Source organism: Aedes albopictus, chromosome 3, assembly GCF_035046485.1.
Source record: "Aedes albopictus strain Foshan chromosome 3, AalbF5, whole genome shotgun sequence".
NCBI classification, from domain to species: domain Eukaryota; kingdom Metazoa; phylum Arthropoda; class Insecta; order Diptera; family Culicidae; genus Aedes; species Aedes albopictus.
This window is the reverse complement of record NC_085138.1, coordinates 306,992,475-307,013,632: the sequence shown is the minus strand read 5'-3', so window position 1 is coordinate 307,013,632 and position 21,158 is coordinate 306,992,475. Positions and strand designations below refer to the sequence as shown.

The 21,158-nt window shown below is 39.6% G+C and overlaps 1 protein-coding gene across 1 annotated transcript in view; it reads left to right on the top strand.

Moving 5' to 3' along the window:
• Positions 1–3,482: 3,482 nt before the first annotated feature.
• Positions 3,483–21,158, top strand: part of LOC134290799 (protein jim lovell-like) — an 81,014-nt gene continuing 63,338 nt past the window's right edge. The window contains exon 1 of the mRNA XM_062858000.1: positions 3,483–5,989. The gene's annotated coding sequence lies outside the window, so the exon portion shown is untranslated. The remainder of the gene's footprint in view (positions 5,990–21,158) is intronic.

Below are 21,158 nucleotides of genomic sequence, written 5' to 3'. Positions count from 1 at the left end.
CCTACAGGATCGTGATGACTAAGCCGAGAGGTGTTAAGTCTTCTACAGAGCAAACTCCAGAGATGTTGCAAGGGATCATCCTAGTCCTTGGTCTCCTTTCGTAGGACAGCCGTAGGACTGGGGCTGGCGATGAGGAGAGGATCACCGATGTGGAACTTGCGGGAATAGCAGAGTCCCCAAGGTAAGGGCCCAGGTCTGGACGGAGTTCTGGCTGAGTCTCCCGAGATGTTCAGGTCTGCTATGCATAAATGCCTGGACTAGGGAGTTTTACCAGAAGTATGGAATAGGTAGAGCCTGGTTCTATTGCCAAAGGCAGGTGAACCACCCGGAGACCCATCGGCATACAGACCAAGGCGGGGAAGTGTCCGTGTAGCTGCCGGCTTAGAATAGCACTACGGACCACCTGTTCCGAGGGTAAAAGTCCACTAAACAGGTAACCCCAATCCAAGGTGTCAGGCGACCCGTGCTGAGGGATGAATGGTTGAGGGGGTTTAAAAGATGCTCGATCTTTAACGGAGCCCGTAGCGTGGGTAGATCGCCTTTTTAGGTTGCGTTACGGTGATAGATCTACCAAACCGAAATCTAGTGTCGTCCTATTTTTCAATTTTGGAATATGTGTTCTGAACACATGTTCCATTATTGGAATGATATTGCTGCTAATGTTAAAACCCGGGTCCTAAACTTCCTACTGGGGAGAATTTAGCAGTAAAACAAGGGTGATTCTAGATTTCCGATGCATGGCCAATATCAGTACTCTTGTTTTGTTTTCTAAGAAAACAAAACAAAAACTGTATCAAAATCGATACTTTATTGCCCCTCAATGGCAATTGAGTAATGCGACATGCACTACACTAAGGATACGGGTAATGTCACAATAGATCTAAAAACTGGTCGCAGTGACAAACCCGAACAGGAATAAAAAAAAATAAAAAAGGCGGGGAAGATGCTCGAAAAGATCATCCTCAATAGATTGTTGAGGCACACCGAGGGTGTAAATGGTCTCTCGCACAGTAAGGAACGCGTTCAATAGCGCCAGATGACCGGTCATGGCCGTTGCGCTCCTACGTATGAGGATACCCTGGTTCCAGTACAAGGTTCTAGAGAGATACTTCCAGAATCGAGTACTTGTTTACGAAGCAGAGGTGGGTTGTAAGTGCTTTTCACGTAACTTCAGGAGCCCCACAAGGTTCTATCCTGGGTCTGGTGTTATGGAATGCCATGTACGACGAGGTGTTGAGGTTAGAGTGGATATTGTCGACGTTGCTGACGACATTACGCTCGAAGTCTTCGAAGTCTAACGAGTTGACCACTACCCACTCGATCAAGGTTGTGGAGGCGTGGATGAGACCCAGGAAAGTGGAGTTGGCCCACCATAAAACTGAGGTGATAGTTGTGAACAACTGGAAGTCGGAGCAGCAAGCGATGATCAGTGTATAGATGATTGCTCTATCACTTCGAAGCGCTCTGTCAAACACTTGGGCATCGACCATAAGCTTACCTTCGCTAGCCACGCTGATTACACTTGTAGAAGAGTCTCCACATCTAGGGTGGCGTGATGTCCAATAGCTCTGTGGTGTACGCCGGGTAAGCACAAGTTTCTGTCTAGTGTCGCTACGTGCATACTAAGGTATGGCGGCTCGGCGTGGGGCACAGCGCTAAGTACCTAATGCTACCGTGGTAAGCTGAAATAAGTACTTATAGGCTGATGTCTGGGTTGCAAGCGCGTACTGTACCGTGTCACACGACGTGCTCTGCGTTATTACTGGTATGGTGCCTATCGGCATCCTTATCAGGGAGGATATGTAGTGCTCCGAAATCTACGGCATACGCAGGAATGCCCGGATGGCCCATGGTCAAACGGCAGCGCGCGTGGGACAGTTCCACCGAAGGAAGGTGCACCCGTAGGTTGATTCCGAGGATGGATAGTTGAATTAAAAGGCGTCATGGGGAAGTAACATTTCACCTGACTCAGGTTCTTTCAGGCCATGGTTGCTTCCGACAGTATCTACACTGTTTCGGGCATGCGGGTTCTCCCGAATGTCCAGCTATCACCCTCATCGTCTTGGGGCTACAGAGGAGGTGGCGCGTAGACTCGGAGAATGAATGGCTAGTTTAGATGCGGTACAAGAGGTAGTCCAGGGGTACGGAGTCGGCTTCGTAGGTCATGCTGGTGCCTTAAGATCGAAATGAACCCTTACAGCGATTGAGTGGCCGCGGAGAGAACGTCCTGGTAGCGTTGTTGTCGTTGTGTCGGTCAACTGGGTTGCATCCGAGCCCGCGCTGGGAAAGTAGTCCCCGGTAAGGGCCTGGGCAGATGGAGGCCAGCAACTCCTTTTAGTGCTAACTGATAGGGCCTGAGTCTTAACAGGCCAAATCACGTTGTACGCAAGTATCAGTACAGGATGCTCGGTTGATCTCCTTTAAAAATTTACCTTAGCATTCATATCCACTAAGATCTCGGCGTCCTGGTGACGACTGCAACTCGGGTTGCACATCTGGGAAACTTTAGAAAACCGGCATGTTTGTGGTTTGGATACTCCCGATGAAGCTGAAGAATCTGAATTTCCACGTATTGCCGCTGGGGTCGTCGCCATTGATATCTGGTCGAATAAATTAAAACGTGGTTTCTCAATAGTTTATTAATTGTTGCTGTAGATGCGAGTCACCTTTTACTAACCAAGTAAAATCAGCTAATCAAATTTGTATTGATTTAGGATAGCATCAATTTCTTATCTCCATTTTGTTTCATGACCGATGATGGTTACCGTTTTCTATTTGAACTCCCTCCACAAAAGCGAAAAAAAAAAACTGAGCAATGCAACCGTCCAAGCCAACAAAAATAGAGAGAAGCCAACTAGACACATACCCACCACCAGAGCGAACAGTCGCAAAAAGGCAATAAACCAAGCACCACGACCATCCACTCCCACCGATGATGACGACAAAAACGACGAAGACGACATCGACCGCGCGCGGCGTAACACATCCGAGGCCCGATATTGGCTCAAATTCACTTATGTTTCTCCCATATCGCATCGCCGTCCCATGTGTGTGGGAACAAACACGCCTCGCACATATGTGACCGTCGAAGCCCCTCACCCATCGTGTCGTATAGGTATCGTCGGTCGTGACTCCGACCCGTCGGAGAGCGAAAAAAGAAGGCCGGCTCTCGGTTTTGGACGATGATGCAAAACGCGACATCCACATATGTGTACATATACGGAGAACTCTCAACTGCGAAGAAGCGCTTGGCAATTTCGCTAATCTATAGGACCCCTCGCTTTTGGTTGTTCACCCTCGCACATTTCTTCTTTCCCTGGTGGATGAAATCGGAGTCATTTACCTCTTCGTCTGTCGTCCTCCAGCCGCGGGTTTCGCACCCTCCTGGACACGGAGTGTGAGTCGACGTATGTACTTATCCCCGAAAAGCAATGTATAGCTGTTAGCTGTGTATCGCCACTACCGTCAGTGTGTTGCTTAGGAATTAGAAATTTAGGATTCGCCCCTGTATGTATACATCGTGTACCGTCCGCCGTTGTTGGCTGCGATTTAATTATGCGCATGTCCTTGCCTCGGATTTCAAGCTAGGGAAAGGATACAGAACTACAGCGTAGCGGAGTGGATCCGAATCGACGACGCTCCGGAATGGGGTGTCATATGAATGTGAACATGCTGTGAAAGAGAAGCGCGGTGAGTGACGACCGAGAGGGAACTCACCGCAGTGAGTGCGAAGTTGGGATTGTTTGCATTGATCGAGATGGAGAGAGTTCGCTCCCACTGGAAAGTGAGTGGGATTGCGAGCGAATGGCTTCGGAAGAGTGTGTGTGAGTGCGAGGCTGGTGAGCTTTTTCCACTGACATATTTTGCTGAGAGACTCGGAAAACGGGGTGATGTTTTTGTTTTTTCCTTATGCTCGCTCATTCGGTGGGTGTTATGTACGACGCAGAGTGAGAGAGAGTGTGTGCGTGTGCGGCTGTGTGAGTGCATTGCGAAGGGATTGTGTGGTGTTTGCGAAAGCTCATGTATCTCGAGAGCAAGCGAATTCTTGGAAAGAGTGTGTGCGCGTGAGTGTGAGTGAGTGTGGGGTAAGGACTCACATGGATCCGAAGCCGTCGGTTGCGGTTGTCATGCGGGGGAGTGTGTGAGCATAAGAATAAATTGTAAGAATCAAAAATTCAACAACTCTTATTATTTTCCGATGCGGTGGGAGAGTACAGTTGCCGTGAGAGAGCGTACACGGGTGGTGCAGGTGGGAGCTGAACTGCGTTGCTTCTCGCTTGCTCGGGTTTTCTGAGGGAATCACTGCGGCTCGCTCGCTCACTCGTTCGATGCGATCCGAGCCTGTTTGGCACGGCAGGCGGCTTGTGTATGATTTCCGAATGTGTTTTGCGATATATGTTTGAGAGACTCCGGCCGTCGCGCTACAACTTTTCAGTCGGTCTCAGGCAGTCACGGCGTAAAGCTCAAAATGTGCGGTTCGATAGTTGATATTTGGTTTATTTAGAGTTTTTTGGACATCCAATACACATTGCACTACCAGCTGGGAAAGAGTTGCAATTCGGACTGCTTCGGAAGCGAGTGGTTCTTATGAACAGGTGAAGACAAGTGATTTGAATTCCGGGGCCAAATCCGTTGATCGGATCGGGTCGAATGCAGTTCAGCCGAAAAAAATCGCGATCAAAACAGAAAATTCTCCGAAGTTCGCCTTCGTAGTTGAATGCGCTACCGCAAACGAAAAAGAAGAAAATTTTTAAAACCTTTGGGCTGACGAAAAGAAGAATTTTATTTCAACGACAAGTGTTTCGGAATCTTGAAAAATTGTGCAATTTTAGTTACGTTCTAACCTCGAATCTAAGAGGCAGTGATTTAAGTTTACTAACGAAGCAAAGTGACAAAATCCCATCAAACCAACATCTCAACCACCCCAAGAAACAACATCCAGCGCACCTTGGGAATTCCTGCAATCGAACAAAAGAACCCAGAGGAAAGGTCGGGATTTTACGGTTGGAAATTCCTTTTTTTCCATCTCAAGGACCCTGGTTCGTTCTCACATGTGCGCCGATGCATGTTCTGATTTAATAGCTTCGCTCATAAAAAGGGTCACAGCAAAGTTCAAAGGACTTCCATCCCTACCTGGAGTCATGCAAGTGAGCAGAACAGTCCTGAAATAACAGGGCAAGGAACACCATCTACCCTCATCCCCGTACCAAGTTCTCCACCGAACGAAGCGGAACGAACGAATGCGGAGCGACCTCAGGAGAAGGTCAATAAAATATGTCACCGCTTCAGGTGGTGACGATCGAAGAAGGTAGTCCGAACAGGGAGAAAGGAATCGCAAGGACGACGCAGACGACGACGATGATCGATCGAACCAGGCGAAGGTGCTGAACACCATTTTGCCCATGTTTGTTGTTGGAGTGCAATCGTTCACTTTTCGGACCGCTCAAAATCAAATTTTGGAAAATCGTAAAATCAACAGAAGAAAATTGAGGAATATTAGAGTTCTGGAACAAACAAAAAATTGTGCTTACTGTTGTAGTGCGTTTACTTTCGTGTGAAGAAAATAATATCAAAACAACTTTCGGGATTCTTAGTAGTGCAAATAAAGTAAAGCAAAAAATACAGCCGAAAAACAGGCTGCAATTTACGTGATTTTATGTTAGTGTCCAAAAGCCTAGTGAGCCAGCTGTAGAAAAAGTAACCGTTTTAAGGCCGAACAAAATTGCAATTAAACTCGATTTGTGTTTTGTGTCAACATTCTACGCTACGTTTAAGAAATATTTCGGATTTTTGCTGTAGTGGAACGGTATTGCCAATATAGCAAAGTAGCAGTGTTTTGTACTGGCGCAAATTTATCGAAATTGATGTGAGTTTTCGTGTTTGTGTGTGAATGTTCGTGGGTTAGCGAAGAACGAGAAGAGCAACAAAAAAAAATACGTAGAGGATTTTAAAACAGTTTATTTCCGGTTCTGGAAGCATATGAGTACAGGTATGTTTTGAACAGTGTTTTCTTAACAGACGTGCTTCATAGCATTTTTTAGTTAAATAGACTCCTAAAGGTTAACAGAGCCTTGATAAAACCAACATAAAATACTTTCAGTTTTATTAACTATTCTTCAGTTTTGTGTACTACTTCAGAACTGATTAGCCTGTAAAAAATTGCTAAGAATGCTTCTTTTAAATAATTTGAACAGATTTTCACATGAAATTTCAACCCGTTTTCAAAACAATTAACACCCAAATCGTTAGTCATATCTTTGTTGAAGTATTCTGAGTGCAGAGTGTTGTTAACCCTCGAGCGATCGCGCTGTTGTAATTTGTATAACACGTTGAAAAAAATCTCGCTTTCTGTACTCAGAATTGGCGTGGTGCTGACAGTGGTGGCCTACCACGCGAGTTATGGAAGGTTAAATTACTTCATTAGTTTTGAGTGAAAAGCTTCAATATTTGTTCGATGTCGCATACTACCTAGTTATATTTAGTTACTTTTTCAATATTATTGATCTCACTTGGGTCCACTAGTAAAAACCTGTGTCACGAAATACTTCATTTTTTTAGTGCGCATTGTTGCTTAGTCAATCAATCATTGACTAAACCTTTGATTCAAAAAGATAGCTTCGAGCCTCCACAAGTGAGGGGCTTCCAATTCGATAGTAAAAATATAAAATAAGAAAACTGAAATAGCATGTCTTGATAACATGTTTATCACATGAATTTTACACTGGCAGAATCCGGGACTAGTTCATCTCGGGACTCATGTTTTACTCCCCTTCCAAAGGAAGAAGTTTGTGAGTTTGTCTGGAGATCGACTCGATCCCAGGTTTTCGGCACGAAAATCACGTGCTTTAACCATCACATCTCTGTGATATGTTTTGATTATAGTTAAAACGAATATTTACATTAAACATTATTTTGTTAAGACTAGGCAGTTTTGTATAATTGCTCTATTTATAATCACATGAAATCCTGGAGGAAGTCTTCATCTGAACTCTGAAGGAACTCCGGAAAGGATTCCCAACGGGTTTCAAACTCTGTACAATGTGTCTGCTGTTTTTTTGCCGGAGTTCGTGGAAGAGTTAAGAATTCCTAGCGACATGAAATGGAACTATTGCACACCTCAAATTAAGCGTGATGTATTCAATTCGTACACCAGAATTGTAAAGGCATTTAATAAGGCACTTTTTCTTAACCTTCCTAGGATGCCTATCTGGGTCATATTTATCCCAATATCTTACTAGGGTTCGAAGAAATTCAGCTTTCCAAATATTCTGTTTCATTTTTTTAGTAACATAACTCAGATCCTTATTTTATCGTGAATTAGAGACGTGATTCAAGACAGAGTTCCTTGCATATTCCATTAAATCTATTGGGAAATTGCGGAATATTCTTTTGGAAAATTTTTCATAGATTAAGAAGGAATGTTAAGAATTTAATAAAGAACTGGAATTTTCGTTAAAATGTTCGTCAGGAATAATAAAAAGAAACAGTCAAAGCATTAGAACCATCAAATAATACGCCTAAGTTTTATCAACGGTTACACTTTAACCTCGCTTTACGTCCATTGTTGGCTAACGAAAAGCAATCCTACCAACAAGATAATGAGCAAACTTAACATTTTTTTATGATTTTGAACTAACAATTGTAAAGATGTTAAAAAAATCAGAAATGTTAAGTTTGTTCATTATCTTGGTATTAGAGCTTTTTTTTAACGGTGGGCGTAAAATGTGGACGAAGTGTATCACAGTGAATTTTTCACTTCAGTATTTTTTGCCAAAAATTCACAAATTATTCTCATTAAACACAAGAGCTTTACAAGTTTTTATGCAACAAAAAACATGCAATTCATACAGCAGATTCTCCAGTTATAGCACCTGAGATCCCGCTAGCAATTCTTTTTGAACGTTTCGCAGAAAACACCTCTGCATTCCATCTCTGTTTTAATTTTTTTTTTTTTTGAAAACCTGGGACACTGTTATGAACTCTGACCATATCATGAGCCCACTTGCCCAAACATTCAAGTATTTTCATTGCCATCGTTGATACCTCATTAATCAAAAATAAAAAATTCTAGCTACGCTTGTTGCCGCCATCCTTGAATAAAAAAAATCACGACTTTTTTGCTATTACAATAAATTTTTCTCGTTTTTTGTCATTCGATAATATCAAACAGTATGTAAAATTAACCCCTATTTTGTAGATATGGTCTGAGAAAAAAAAAAAGATTTCTGGATTTTTACGAAGTTATCGGGACTATTTTAATTTGCTCAAATCAGCAAATTTCAAATCAGAATAACTTGAATAGGTATTAGAGAACAGAAAAGCTCAAATCTATCGATTCCATTCTTATTTGACAAATTATTAGAGATAATTAACAGAGCACGAGTAACTTCCATGAACCAAATCACTGTCGAGTAATAGACTTAATGAAACATTTTTTCCATAAGACGATTTTAAGTCTCCGTACAAAAAAATTAAAAAAAAAATGATAAGGAAACCATTATTTATTGTAAAACGTTGGTTTTATCAACCGTTACATTTCTTTGTTATGATTTCCTTCGCTTTATAGTAACCTAGTTTTGTACAATATATTTGAAGAAGTAACTATTTGAAAATTGGTATCTGGAAATAGCTCCCATTTGCAGAAAAAATCTTTGGACATTTTTTACGTAAATTTAAACGCTCAAGTGACGTATTCTTCTGTCACATATAACTCTATTTTTCGTCATACGAAACGTAATTACGCACGAATCACAAGTTGTTTACGTTACATTGAACTCAATTTCACCACAATGACGTATTATGAAGTCAAAAGACTTACAAGGTTATGTCATTAAATTGCTTGCGTTCTGTACAATAAATTTACGTCACGTATAATTCTGATTTTTTCGTAGTGTGTAGTGCAAAAAAAAATATATATATATTTTTTTTTGTCTGTATTAACGAGATTTTTAACCCTAGGCTAGTTCATCTCGGGACCCACGCTTTACTTCCCTTCCGAAGGAAGAACCCACATTTTGTGAGTATGTCGGAAGTGGGATTCGATCCCAGGTCCTCGGCGTGATAGTCTTGTGTTCTAACCACCACACCAGGTCCGCTCCACTGCAAAAAATATGACTGTAAAATGAATGGAGTATTTCAGATGGAATTTAGTGTTTGATGCACTCTTTAACAGCCGAATTTTTGCACCTTTAGACTCTGGGAGATTTGAAACTTTTTATTACGATTGGTAATCACTAGCATTAGCGGAGCCAGCTTTTTCTTTTTTCTTACTCACATGATCACTAGATCAGAGCTGAAGAATCGCTGATCGTAATGTTCACAGCACAAATAAAGAATCATATGACACTTTTTCAGTTAATAATGTCAGCGTACTCTTTGGTTGCTGAATTATAGGAATTGATAACAAGATGTAACATTTTGTTTTATGTTATTAGGTGTCGAAACACAATGTCGAACTAAATCTGCCAAAGCTAGAAGGGTTGGCAAGGCATGTTGTAACAATACTGAATAGCCACCCTGCAAAAGTATGCCACAAAAAATCCGTACGGACTAAGACGACGCACACTGGAGTAACAGGGCCCATTTCATGGCCATAAAGTTGTGATGCGTTTCAATGGTGTATTATGTAGATACTAGCGAAAAAAATGTGATCTTTGATATAGCGGATGCTTTTTGGATTATAAATAGCCATATTAATCCACGTAAAGGTCAGAAATTATTAACCTCTCTAAGGACCACGTATTTTCACCCCCAAAAAACGTCATATTTTTTTCATTTGAGTACAGAGAACTGAAAAATAACTATATTTTAATAAAATGTATTGTATGGAAACAAGGGCCACCTCGTTTCATAGTAATTCCGTTTTTCTTTTGGGTGTACGCTGTTTCCAAACGCCCAAGTTTGTAATCATGATTATTTTGGACCTGAAAAGTTGATTTTAGAGGTTTATTGTCTTTGATGAAGTTGTTTAGTATGTTTGTACTTTTCTTTTGAAAGCTACTGTGCTTTCCCTAGAAATGTGAGTGAAATTCAACTTTTTCATAAGTCGGTGTCTTCATTTATGTCATCAGCAAATTTGTGGGAAATGTCATTGACAATGTCATGACAAGTGGTAGTCGAAATACGCGTATCTGTCAAAGGAATTGAAAGGTTCAAAAGTGATAACACTCATTCGAATTCAGTTTATTTGTTGTAACTTTTTCTAGATAGTTTTGGGAATCGCTTTTTTATTTTGCGGTAGCTTAAATAGTGCCCTGTCGCACAATTAAAGTTACCCCGTTTTACGGTACTAAATTTACTCGGCGCCGTAATGCTATCTGTTGACTGAGCTTTAGTTTTAATTGAGTTAATCTTGAGTTATTCTTGTATGTTTGTCGATTCAAATGTCATGCTACAAAAACATGCCATGATTTCAAAATTAAACTTAAATTGTAACTACAACATAGTTAAAAAGGCGTTAATTTCAAAATGATCTTTTTTTTCGTCTAGTTTTTTTTTCTGGTGCCCGTTTTCTTGTGATTCAGAAATGATATGTCTTAAATTTAATTGTTATTTTGTCCAGATCACGGAATGCTGCAGAATCTGAAAACTTTTTGAATGCTGAAAATAGTTAAACATTAACAAAGTTCATGATATTGAAAACTCTTTCGTAAGAGAGAAAAATAAATGAAACCAGGTGCTGTTTTTTGTTTAACCCTTTGGAGCCGGAGGGGTCAATATGACCCCGGCGATGAAATCGAGCATAACAAACGTGTTCGACGCAAGCGAGGTTGCGGCAGCTTAATTGGCAAAACAATCCGGCTTCAAAGGGTTAAATGATACGCCCTAATCAGGAGAACTGGGTTACATACTCAATTATTTTTCAAACTATCAATATTTCGATAATTGAAGTACTTTGGAAGAGTTATGATGTAAGTATAAAAAAGTAGAGAAAATCGTCAAATTCAGGCATTTGTTCTTATAAAAATATGCATCTCAAAGTGTTTTATTGATTGCCACATAATGAAGCAATACTTCATTCATCTTTAAAAAATATTAGGCTTTGGAAAACCACAGTAAAAAAAATCCGAATTATGGCCTGGAATTTCGTCCGTTTACGCCTGTGCGACGTGGATAAAAGCGAGAAAGTAGGGCTATTCAGTATGAAATGTTTAACGCTTTTAAACGATTCTCCTGAAATTGTTGAAAAAAATTCAAAATTATTTCTTCAAAGTGAAAAAGATTTATTTTAGAAACTTTATGCTGTGGAATGCTGTAGTGCTACTTGTAAAATCCAAAATTAATGTTTTGAGAGTAAGTATAAATATGGTAAATGAGTGTTATTTCCAAGTAGTTACAATCGTTTTCATCACTTATTCTGCTAGGAATAAATAAGATTTTTTTAATGGGCGGATATCATTAACTGCTAACCCTCCTAAGATGTTAAGCTAGACGCACTACGATGGCATTGTGTACGTTCAGCAAGCATGTCTGGGTCATTTGGACCCCAACATCCTATTAGGGGTCGTCCATAAATGACATGCAATTTTAGGGGAGATGAGGGAGTCCCTAAAACTGCTACGAGTCATGTATTAGGTATGGAAAAATAAGCTACAAGGGCCCTTGTTGAAAATTTGGCAAAAAAATGCTACGTCATTTATGGACGTCAACATCCAGCATCGACCTAAGAATTCACAGCCGGCGATGCTCCCAAGTAACATTTATTATTCAAATAGACTACAAGAGGATATTAAAACCACTATAAAACCAAAATAAAAGGTATAAGGTTTAATGATGGTTCTCAAAACCTCTTCAAGACTAATTGGCCATCAAAATTTTACTTGGGCTTACCACTCAATTATGGCTCGCTATTGTAAATAATATGGGAATAAGAGCATGTGGTACTTCGTTTCCAAAGCTCAGAAAGGGGCACATGGTATTTTACTAACATTGAGCCATCTCTATGGGTGTATGTGTTCCATTTCGTGCAGATCAGCTAAACTTGTTCTTATGTAGAAATTTTCAGCTATTTCAACAAGAACAAAAACTGATATCATTTCACTTTGAGTTATTCGTGCGATATTCATTGGATTTTTGACTAACACATCAATATCACATCGAGCTATGACAACAAAAATTGTTCGATTTGAGAAATGATTTAGATATTCTCGTCTACCCGGGAAGACCTTTATTTTTAGTTAATATCATAATGTATGCATGTCAGATAGTTTCTTTAGATCCATGCATGTACATCAGAGTATGGGAGACTTGCTCCACATCAAAGGTGATTCCTTAGGCGATCGAAATTAAGCTGGAGTTAAGACCTTTATATCTACAGTCGTTACAATGCATCAGCTACATTTTAAACCTAGTTTGATGCGTTTTGGTATTTATGGAAGATCAATAAAATCATATGATATTTGTATATATCTCTTAGAAGCATCCTAGATCATCCAAACTATTTTGAAGTTGAGATATAATGTTTAATTGCGTATTGGTCTGCTATCAATAGAGGGGTAGAATTTGACCATTTCAGGCCAAACATGTCTAAAGGTCCTATCTGCAGAAGAGAGGCTCTCTTTAGTTTCTCTCTCTTTCGTTAATATCTCAGCTGTTTATTTGTATCATGATTGTCTCCTTGCATTGAACGATAGTCAAAGCAATCGTCTTTTGATTTGTACTGCAAAAGTAGTTGAAAAGTGTACCATTACATTGCAATAATTGAAAGAGAAAGTAAACAAAGAGAGCCTCTCAAATGCAGATAGGACCTATTGAAATGTTTGGCCTGATTTGGTTTTCACATATAATGCAAGCCATGGGAGAAAAAATCCAGAGCATCAGAGATATCTGAGGTCACCTATAAAATTGTGTAGTTAAGTCCTTCCCAAGTAACCAAAAGTTCTGCTTCCCATGACAAAATGCACTTTCAAGTTCCGCGAAGTTCAGATAAAGTTCCAAACGGAACTTTCTGGCTGCTAAAGAGGCTAACGATGAGCCTTGCTGGAACTTTGGTCACAAGTTCCGGCAATGCTAATTGTTAGCCTCTTAAGGACAAGGTATTTGGAGTACATAGCTCAAAATTTCTAGAGCACCGTTTTTTAGAATCGTTGAACGGATTTGGATGAAAATGCATCACGCTAATTGTTCAGTGGTTGTCAACAGCGTGATGCATTTTAATCCAAATCCGTTCAACGGTTCTAAAAAACGGTGCTCTAGAAATTTTGAGCAATGTACTCCAAATACCTTGTCCTTAAGCAGCCAAAAAGTTCCATTCGGAACTTTATCTGAACTTCGCAGAACTTTAAAGCTGCTTAAGATGCTATGTCGGAACTTTGTCGGAACTTTCAAGTTCATAGAAGTTCAGTTCAGTAGCATTGTGTTTCAATGAAGATTTAATTTATTTCTTTTACAGAAAACAACTGTTTGAGCGCACACGAATAAAAGACAAATATGAATTTATCAAATCAATGAATACCAGGCTTGAGCAAAAAAAATTGCCGCTTATCGGATTCGAACCGATAGTCGCTGCGTGAGAACCCTACGCTCTACCACAGTACTACAGCCGCGATTGAGTGGACAGCAGGTAAAGTCTGACTTGAATCGATTTTCTGTCGGCAGCTAGTTTTGCACATTTGTACAGTAGTGAAGTTAGCTTGACTTTGTCAAGTGTTTTCAGCAGGCTTGATAATCCTCCTCGAAATCAAAAGAGTTTTACAACATGCTCTAGAGCGGTGTTTTGCTTTTGCCTCGTCGCGAGGGAGCGAACGAATCCCAAACAGAGAGGCAATAAAAACTGAGCGAGGAAGAGGGGAACGAAAAAAGAGCCGATGATTATTTCGGATTTTTGAGTGTGATTTTCGCCTCGAGAGTCTTTCTTTGTATGGGAGTGGAACTCGCGAGAGCTTTTTGAGTGTGAGTGGACGTGAGAAACACAACAAGCAATTATGAGTGTTGGACGAACTCCTCGCTGCGCGGCCAGCTCGCGCTCGATGCTGTTGAGGATTTGCGTTGTGATTTTTGAGTTTTATTTTCACTCCTCAGAAAATCGCCAAAATCGCTTCCTCATTTTCTCGCGAGGGAGTTTCTGTCAAGCCTGGTTTTCAGCAGCGCAGCGGTAAGTCGGCAGGCTATCACGCAGGAGGATCCAGTTCAAATCTGCATAGCAGCGACATATGTGAAAATATAATTATCAGAAGCAATTTCCAGACATGAATCACGAACCCCCACCAACAGGGTGTGATTCTGAAAAATACATTTTTGTTTCTGCATGAATTTTGAAAAAGTTCTGTCAGAAGCTGCTTAGAAGGCTATCCAGCGTGCTTATGTGAACTTTCAAGTTCCAAAATTACTTAAAAATGAAGCTGCTTAGAAGGCTAATGAGCAACCTCGAACAAGCTGCTTAGCTTATAAAGTACCCTCTTATCTGAACTTTTGGTTACTTGGGTTCAGATCTACACTTGTAACAAAGCATCGTGCTCATTCAAAAAAAAATGTATCATGTATTTTAGTAGACATGAGTGACCATGTTTCATATGAATAAGAACTGTTCTGGATCATACAAATATTTCCGTGTTTTAATCATAGGCTATTAGGGTAATTTGCCAATTGTTGCATGGCTAAAAAGTCGCCAATTATTGCACACCCCATAAGAAAGGCACGGAGTGTGCAACAATAGGCGAGTTTTTAGCAGTGCAACAATTGGCAAATTAGGGGTAGGCGGGGCATAATGAGCAGCCTAAGCATTTTGCCACCAAATCTAGTAAATTAAATGCAACTAATGTGTAATTTTAACGTTCAATCCCCATTTGAACCTTAACTGGCAAAAGCTAATCGTTGAAATTTCGATTAAAGTTATGAATGTTGTAGAATTTTATGTTTTTAAAAAGTATAAAATCGCGGGTTGCGTTTTAGGGGTGGGACATAATGAGCACCCTAGGTGGGGCAGGATGATCAATATCAGTTTTGTACACAATCAAATGCTAATTGACTATTCTTGTCAATGATAAAGCATACCGGCAACAATCAATGAGAATTTGAAGGGATTACGGGGTTTAATTTGTAGGGAACTGTGGGGTTTCAATGAGTCTTCTATTGAGGAATTTTTAAACGGTGATAATTTACAGATACTGAAATTTTCAAGTTAATAAATTGAAAGTTACAAACAAAACCTTACTATATGCATCAAAACAGAGAAAACCAAAATTAAAATTTGTTTGTTAAAGATGTTTACCATTTTCATTATTTTATCACTAGTTGCTCATTCTGCCCCACCCTACTACCAACTCTTTGAAGCATATTTTTTCAACAAAATAATTATACAAATAGTTGAAAAGTGTTACAAATACATTTCATTGGCCTAGGGAATATCAAGAAAATCGATAGATGCCCACAAAGTTGTGATTTCGATACCCAAAACCTTATTTTAGGACACCTGATTCTTATAATATTTTCCCAGTACATGACCACTTTACGCATTTTGATAATTTTTTCAAGGTAAACAGATTTTTTGACTAATGTTTTGTCATCAACTCATTGGATTTAAGATAATAAGGCTACAATCAAGCAATTTGTTTTGTTAATTTGAAGATTTACAGTGAAAATATAAGGTGCTCATTATGCCCCACCTGCTCATTATGCCCCGCCTACCCCTACCCTATTTCTAGTTTTGCCACTCAAGGATTAGAGGCAACAATAGTATGTTCACTTCAGTGCATCATTCATTTTTCGGTCAAACGGCATTCTGCCAAATGACCTATTCAGCCAAATGACCTATTCGGCTAAATGGCATTTGGCCAAGTGGCATTCGGCCAAATAACCAAGAACCCTTTAATATCGTTTGGGTTTAACATTTGATTCTATTACATAGGAATTTAATACATAGAAAAATAAAGAAAATTATGTTTCAAAATGTATTGTATATTCTAATTCAGCATGAAAACCTGGTCTTACATCCAATTCAATATGATTTTTTCCACGAATTATTTGGAAAATAAGGACAACATTAAAAAGTACGATTTTTATCTAATTTCCATAATACTATCCGAGTAGAGAAAAAAAGCTTAATTACAGCATATTTTTATACGGAAATTAAGGAGGTGAAAGTACTTAAAATATAATCTCAACTTCACTGTTGGAACATCGGCATCATAGCATATTTAGCTCTTGGTAAGATATATCTTATATATATAACCAATAGCAGTGAGCATTTGATTGTTCTTCAAATATCAAATAGTGCTCTTGGTCAGATGGATCAAAAACAAATTTTGGATCTAATTTTCAGTACTTTTACCTCTTATCTCAATCAAACAAATATTACGTTTTGGTTGTCAGTTCTTGACCTCTACTCGGATAAGCAACGATCAATAATGATCGAGTTTATTCTTGCATCTCGCCCAATGCCTCATGACCAGTTCGGTTTTAATGACTAAAACATATTGTGAAACAACTTCCATTTTCCAAAAATAACTACATTGATTTATTGTCCCTCGAATTTTATTTCCAGCTAGTCCACGTCTATCTCGGGCACAACATGAATTTAATTTCCCCCACATCTTCTACGTGACATTATGATACATACACTGGTCAAAAATATATCGGTTAATATTTTTGTTGAGTTGCTAATAATTTTTCCCACCAGATCATGCAACGCCATTACAGTGTAACGAAGAAATATTTCCCTGTGGTTGTGAAATACAAAGTTCCGTATGCAGAAAATCCACGCAAACATTTGCCTGAATCTTTCCTGGGACGAAGACAACTTGTTGTTTACAATTTACCGACGGGAATAGACAATTTATTTCAATAATAGAGCTGTTTTAGCTGTATTCTGTTGCAGTGGAATCCAACCTTGAAGTGTCACAGAGCTTTTGTGGGGTGTGATTTGAAGGTCAGCTTAATAAATGAGTATGCCGAAATGAAAATAGAACGTCGATGAAGAAATAATCGGTTAGCTGCTGCTTTGGTGCGGTTGCCTTCGTCATACGCATAACGAGAAAAACAAATGTAAAGCCGTTGGTGAAGTGAAAAGGAAACATGAAATTTTGGGCTATTTATCGATTTCTAATGCTGTAGGGGTGGGCTATTGTCTACATCTTTTTGCTTCCATCTAGTGATTCATTAGTAAATGTATGTTGAAATATCTTTATTTGTTGGATATTTTCTATCTGAAATGACGGAAATTAGTGCATAACCCGAAGTAAATTTCTACTCTATCATATGATATTTCCACATCGGTTGATGAAATTAATAAACTACATGCACCAAGAGCTTCTAATTTGCACCTTAAGGAAGTAGTAGACATGTTGTCACTAAAAGGGGTAATGTAAAAGCATTCGACTTCACCACTGCTCTAGTCTTCGCCCTCTCTATACAAATACCATTGTCTGAAGTGGCGAAGATTAGGGCAGAACTTTCGAAGTCTAGTGTTTCACTCTATACCAATATATTTGTCAGAAGAGGCTGAGAATCTAGAGCTCTTGTTAGATATAAATCAAACTTTAAAAAAAATACAAGAATAATATTCAAAGTAAAATAAAATAAATAAAATAAAATAGAAATACAAAAGAATCAAATTACTTATTTCTTTATTCAGAATGTAAAAAGTTCGGATAAAGTGAACAATAATCAACCATAGGAATATTACAAAACACAACTCAAACATAGAACACATGGCCAAGACAGCATCAAGTGGCATTTTCCCACCAGAATCATGTCACGGCATAAATTATGTTAATTAATTTGCCACCCCTCTCTCACCTCAGTTGCTCCTCGTCATCCATGTGAACTGCTTCAATAAACCCGAACCCAAGAAAGTAAAGTAGTCTTTACCAAATCCTCCTTCTTCGGTGGCACTACTTGCTGCTCATGAACGGATTTACCTTCAACGCTAAATAGAACAATCATGATGTGTATATGTTCCCTCCACCACGGCCGGTCGTTTCCCGCAGAAATCATCCGCGTTCAAAATTCGGTGTGAAAAATTTAAACCCTTCCGTTTCACTCCACATGTTGCTCTTGCCCTCCCTCGCAACCATCCTCGTCTTCGGTTTTGTTCGAAAGTCATAAATCAAATCTAGGCCTTTCCCAGTTTAAGAGCTTACACTTTACCGGCAACTACGGAGGTACACTCAAACTCAATCCACTGCCCACTGGTCAATCCGAAAGTGGTCAGTCACCACCGCACCGCAGTTAGGCAACCTACTCGCTGTAGTGACAGGGGTGGTGGAAAACTATATGCATTTGAATAGAACCCTATAATCACATTACTCCGCCAAGTGATCCGGTATCAAATGGAAACAATCTGACCAGTGTGGCCACTGGTCAAGCGATCCGGTCCTTTCGGTGATTCCGATATGTTCCCTCCTTAATTTGAAGGGATGTTTGCGTGTAAACAGGCGATAACAATTATGCATCACACACTCACTCACCTTGATCTCACCTCTCGATAGAGAGCTACGAGACACGAGGATTAATTGCGTTTTGACCCTCGTCGTCGTGCGTCCCTCTTACGGAGTGGTCAAGCGATAGGGACGTTAACTATTTTATGATAGCAATTATAGTGGTGGTGATCCTGTGACCGTACCAGTGTTATTCGCACCCGTAGTTGTGGACCAGGTAGTAATTTCTTGGGAGATTTTGATCTCCCTAAAATCAAGTTCGGACGCACATGTAGGGATTGAATAATGTAGTTTATTGCCATTGACTAATGATTTAAGGGTATGCGACAATTGGTAGTTGTGAACAGAATAAAATCAGGATAACAACTAAATGGCTGTGTGGTCATGACTTAATTTCTGCAGTACCGGTACATAACACACAATAAAAGGTGCCTGCTTGTATCAACCAGATCTGTGACGAATTCCAGCTTTGCAGAGTTGATATCCGACACTCTAACATAATGTCCTGCCGATCCTGTAAACGTTTAATCGTATACCAGTAAAGCTATATAACTAAATTCTCCGTTGGGACCGAATCGTAATTAATTAAATTAGTTGCCTTTTCACTCTCATACGGTCTGAAATCATGCTCTCACATGAACGAGTAGCTAGCTGATGTAGATGACAGGTGGAAATGGAACTCTACTTTTACTGTATGAGTATGGAAAACTTGAAGGATCATGTGTTGGCACGAGCGACTTGTGAAAACTACCACTTTGTCTTATTATGCATTCACCTCTTGCTTGCTACCGGAGTTTCGAAACAGCAAGCATATCGTTTGCCTTCTACATATCAAGGAGGCAAACCATTGAAAAATATCGGTGCAAGTGAAGATTAATTCTGCCTGCACACACTCCGGTCAGCAAGGTGTGAAAACCTTCCGAAGTAAAATTCCCTCAGATTGGAAGTTCAAAAACACAGTTCTCGTTGCTCTTGATCGTCAACCGTAAAGTCCCTAAAGTTCCCAAACAAATGCCTTAGGACCTGAACTACAACTGCTCCACACGGTTTTTTTTTCTCGCCACTAGGTGCACAGTCTAACACAGCTGTCGCCTACCGGCAGGCACAACGACGATGATGCGGCAGAAACAAGTGCACCGGCAATGAAAAGACTCGAGGTTTTCACCGCACACCGAAGAACGAACGAACGAACGCTTCTGCTCTCGTGCATATTGCAGGTTCCTCGGTATTCATCGGTGGAATGCCACCAGCTCCCAACCCGCAATGTTCTGCTGATGCTGGAACATTTGCCACCGCCACCACCTACACATAACATATTCCTTATGATGTGTTAATATGTGTCATCCCTTGTTATGCGCTAGGCGAGGTGTGAGTCCCTTCCAGCAGCTTCTACTGACGACGACAGCATCCCTTGCGGGTTGACCGTGTGGCGAGGTGATGAGATGGTAACCGACGTTGTAGTCGTCGTCCTCGTCGTCGTCGTTGGTGGAAAGTGAGGTTTAGCGCATACTTGCTCATTGTCGTTTACGTGCATTACTCGTTTGGACTGTTTGGGGCAAGTAAATGACTTTGGAACTAGCTTTTCTCAGTAATACAAATCTTTAGTACAAATGCTGTATCATTTGAAGAAATAAAACTAAGCTAAAAAACTGAAAGATTGCAGGGCATTTTATCAGTGACAGTTGCTTTTTCAAATATATTTTTCTCCAAAAATTAAAAAAAAAGTACTGTTATTCGTTTCGGATTTTTTTTCTGGAACTTTCTGCACAATTCCTCTGGGAGTTTCTGTCCTAGTAACGAAAATAGCTGCATACTATGGAACTAACACTTAAGGCGAAACTGGAAGTGTTTCCTCACTTTTTGGTTTTTGATTTTTTATTAAATAACGAAGCAATATTTTCAAAATCGGGGTTCGTACACATGTAGCGTACCTATGGATCAAGGTATCTCAATTTTTTTGTAATAGAAAATGTGTTTCGTTTTTGCGGAAACCATTTTTTAATAAAATTTCACAAAAATATGGTTTCTGAAAAAAATGGAAAACATTTTTCACCACAAAAAAATTCAGAAGATACCTTGATCCATATTCTACATGTGCACGAAAATCGATTTTGGAAATATTGCTTCGTTATTTAATAAAAAAATCAAAAACCAAAAAGTGAGGAAATGCTTCCAGTTTCGCCTTGAACGAAAATACTTTTTTTGTTTTTTTACCATTTAAAAATGAAAAAAAGGCTTATATAGTTAAAAAATCGACTGCCGCTATTCTGAGATATTGAATGTAAACAATATGCTTTTTGTAAGAAATCTATGAATAACTTATTCATTTAAGAAAATAGACCTTTGCTGCCTCAAGGAATAAGGGTTGCGTACAAAGGGCTGAATTTCGAAAGGCTGAAATAACAAAAGACTGAAACACGAAAGGCTGATATTACAAAAGGCTGAATGCATCAAAAGGCTGAAATAACATAAGGCTGAAATAGTGGTATGACTAGTTTTCAAACGCATTTGCTTGTTTGTAGATTACCCAGGCGTGGCACTCGCATTGTTTTTGCTTGAGCTTGACGATTGATCGTCCCTTAGCTCATGGTTGGCCAAACTAAGCCTTTTTGGGGGAATCAGAAAATTGTACGATTGTTCATAATGCTATATGGAATATTGAACGCCTACGTTAGAAGCTGTTCATAAACCACATAGACCAAAATTTGGCCATCTCAGACCCCCCTCCCCCCACGTAGACTTTTGTCCATACAAAAAATTTGAAATTTGTATGGAGCGTAGACT